This window comes from Schistocerca serialis, chromosome 12 (assembly GCF_023864345.2).
Source record: "Schistocerca serialis cubense isolate TAMUIC-IGC-003099 chromosome 12, iqSchSeri2.2, whole genome shotgun sequence".
NCBI lineage: Eukaryota > Metazoa > Arthropoda > Insecta > Orthoptera > Acrididae > Schistocerca > Schistocerca serialis.
In genome coordinates this window covers 30,134,645-30,138,496 of record NC_064649.1, presented here as the reverse complement: position 1 = coordinate 30,138,496, position 3,852 = coordinate 30,134,645, and the positions used below count along the sequence as shown (strand labels likewise).

Below are 3,852 nucleotides of genomic sequence, written 5' to 3'. Positions count from 1 at the left end.
CATCAACAGTCCAATGTCGGTGTTGACGGGCCCAGGCGAGGCGTAAAGCTTTGTGTCGGGCAGTCATCAAGGGTACACACGACTGGTACTTCGGCTCCTAAAGCCCATATCGATGATGTTTTCGTTGAATGGTTCGCAGGCTGACACTTGTTGATGACCCAGCATTGAAATCTGCAGCAATTTGCGGAAGAGTTGCGTTCCTGTCGCGTTGAACGACTCTCTTCAGTCGTTGATCCCTTCTTGCAGGATCTTTTTCCGACCGCAGCGATGTCGGAGATTTGATATTTTACCGGTTTCCTGGTATTCACGGTACGCCCGTGAAATTGTCGTATGGGAAAATCCTCACTTCATCGCTGTGTCCCATCGCTCGTGCGCCAGCTATAACACCACGTACGAATTCACTTAAATCTTGATAACCTACAACTGCGCCAGACACTTGTGTATAGGCGTTACCGGCCGCAGCGCCTTATTCTGCCTGGTTACATATCTCTGTATTTGAATACGCATGTTTATACCAGTTTCTTTGGCGCTTCAGTGTATAAATACGTTATCATAGGTACATAGGTAATTTGACGGGGCCGTTAAAAAATGTCGTAAATGGCGGGGAAAAGTTAAAAGCGAGGTTATAATAAAGTCCCTAGCTCCTCACTCAGAAAAATGCCTACACGTTCAGCATTATGATCGTAAGATGGACGTTGTTGGCTCTAGATCGGAGAGAAATTCACGACAGCCTGGGGTGCGGCCCTGCCACTGCCTAATGCTGATGTTTATATGTCCAATATGTGGCATCTTTCGGAGGGGACGAGGGGGAGGGGGGGGGGGGGGGGGGAGACGGGTGGGGTGGTTGTGTAGGTATGATACGCAACCCGTCGGTTTTTGGATGTGATGTGTCATTACGTAGTATTCGAGGTACTGCATATTCGGCACCCACCAGCTGGATGTGTTACAGGGACATTATTTTCTGTAGCACGTACAGCTAGACGCTAGGGCAGCAATGGCCCATTATGGTCAGCATGCAGCTCCTCGAAATCTGGTTAATGTTAATGCACTTTGTACAAAAGTCAAAAGCCGTCTGGCAGCTCATCACACCTACACAAATAAGTTGGTACCTGCGCAGCGTTAGTAAGTAAAATTTATTTATTACATTATGCCTTTGTTAAACACTGTCCAATGATTAAGAAAGTAAAAGTCTCTCGAGTTCAACACCGATATGTGTTGTTATATAAATTATTTGTATATCTCTGTTACGTGTAAACAATGGCAATGTGTCAGATATATTTTATAACACAAATGCTGTTAAACATCAGAGGTGAAGTTGGGAATCTCGGGAATACAGTATTTTTGATTTTTAAAATTTTCATTTCTTTTTAAATCTTTCATTCCACCTGTGAAGGAGATGGTGGGCTGTAGGAGAGTATAGCTCTTTTCAGCCAATAGTTGTAGTTTGATGCTTGAGGTGCATATTCGAGAGTAGGCCTGAGAAATATTTTGTATGTAAGATGGAAACTGGTTGTTCCACTCCTCGTATTCGGTATTTCATAAGACATACTAAATTTACTCGGCTCTCAGCTTGTTTAAGGTGTTCAGTCGCGTTTTTCTGGTAATTTAAGAGTTCATGTCGGTAGATTCCAAGATTATTTGACATTTGATTGTGGAGTAATATCTTGTGTCCCAAGTGAACGTTGAGTATGTGATGATCCTGTTGTGGCGACAAGTAAGATTTCTGCGTCTCATTCGGATAAGTCGACGTTAGGTCGGATAATGTCGAATTCTCCTAATATTGAACAAGGTTTTAGGCTTACAAGTAACAACAAACTTTTTTTTTCTTAGAAGTGCTTCCACCTTTGGCGGCTGGACTTCCTTTACTTATAGTTTTTAACACAATTTTATTTCATTTCACTTTATTAGGACATTTCGGCTGTTGTCGCCCTTTAAGCCTAATATGTTGATTGCTACTGGGTTTTCATTAGTCTATTAATTCCTTGTGATGGCTCTGGCAACTCTCACTCTGTGCCATTGTCGAGGTTCGATTGTTACAGCATATTCTAGGCGTCCGGTTGATTTTTCTTAATCGTTCCATTTTTTCCAACATTTTTCGAGTTTTTTACTGTATTTGTTGTGTGACTATTGGCATACTGAGTTCAACATGTAAGTCGTTTATTCTACTCCATCGAGGACCCTTGAGCATTAGTCTGAAACATCGGTTTTGGACTCTTCGCAGCACCTGCTGTTTTGCGTTGCATGTTGTCTCCGAAGCTGAACAACTGTGTAATGTGGCTGGTAATATAGTTGTTTTATACAGTATCAACTTTGTTCGGATTTCCATGTTTGTGCTGGCGAAAAGTGGGAATAGTGTATGTACTAGTTTTCTCATTTTCTCTTTTTTATATACGACATATGTTTTAGAGGTCAGTTTATTGTCCAACAGTACTCCAAGATACTTGACCTGATTTGTGAAATTTATGTGTGTTCAATTCATTAGTAATCTGTCGTGTATTCTGGCCTCTTCCTCATAAAAATTATTGCTTGTGATTTTTTGCGTTTAATTTGACATGGTTTTCGCGTGCCCTTTCTTCTGTGGTTCTGTCTTTGTATTCTCGTTATTCCAGTGGTCGTTCTACTGCTACTTGCATGTAAGGCGGTGTCGTCTGCAAATTGAGCCAATACCACGTTGGGGAACAGAAAAGCACTCCGTCTTCAGACCATAAGTGGCCCATTGGGACCATCCGACCGCCATGTCATCCTCGGATGATGATGCGGATAGGAGGGGAGTGTGGTCAGCACACTGAACTCCCGGTCGTTATGATGGTTTTCTTCGACTGTAGCCGCTACCATGCGGTCGAGTAGCTCCTCAATTGCTGTCACTAGGCTGAGTGCATCCCTAAAATTGGCAACAGCGCATGGTGGCCCGGATGGTCACCCATCCAAGTGCCGGCCACGCCCGACAGCGCTTAACTTCGGTGATCTGACGGGAACCGGTGTACCCATTGCGGCAACGCCGTTGCCATGGGTAAAAGAGGTATGTCGTTAACATAAATTGTGAAAGTGTCGGCGATAATACCGACCCTTGAGTGCTTCCTTGCCAATGATTTTATGAGTGATTGTTGTTTGTCAATTTTTATAAAGAACTTCCTGTGTGAGAGAAAATGATCTACGATTTTTATGTAGGGATCTGGGATGCAATTTAGATTTTGTAGTTTTACGGTAATGTGATCTTTCCAGACTTTAGAGAAAGCTTTCTCTACATCTAGGAAAGCTGCTGCCGTGTAATAGCCCCTACTCATGTTATATGCGATGTTTTCGGATATCCGTAGGAGTTGCATCTCTGCCGATACTGTGGTCTGAAATGCAAACTGTCCTGGTCGAATGATCTCATTCTCAAGCAGTGGTTGTTTTAGCCTTTCTAGAACTACTCGCTCGAAAACTTCGTGTTAGATTGGAAGGAGGCTAACATGTCGGTGGTTCTAGGGCAGTTTTAAATCTTTACCCGGTTTTGGTATTAGCACAATTGTACATGTTTTCCACTGGGTCGGGTAATATTCATATCTAATACATCCATTGAAAATTCGTGTTAACAGCACGATCAGTTTTCTTGGTACCTGTTTTAATTGTTCATTTGTTACGCCGTCTTGGCCTAGGGCTGATTTAATGCCCAAATTCCTAATTATTTTTCGGATGTCAGTCGGACCCGTCTGTATCGGTGCTTGTTCACTAGGTGTGTTTCTGATGTTTTACGCTCTTTGCTTCGTTCTATTGTCTTCGGTGTCTGGGATGTCGACAGTGTTTCGCACTTCGTAAGTCTCTGCAAATATTTCCGCTTTAAATAAAGGATCGAAAACTAAGCCGTCTGGT

The 3,852-nt window shown here is 42.9% G+C and overlaps 1 pseudogene; it reads right to left on the bottom strand.

The window, feature by feature from the left end:
- Positions 1 to 2,888: 2,888 nt before the first annotated feature.
- Positions 2,889 to 3,006, bottom strand: LOC126428483 (5S ribosomal RNA; annotated as a pseudogene).
- Between the last annotated feature and the right edge of the window lie 846 nt (positions 3,007 to 3,852).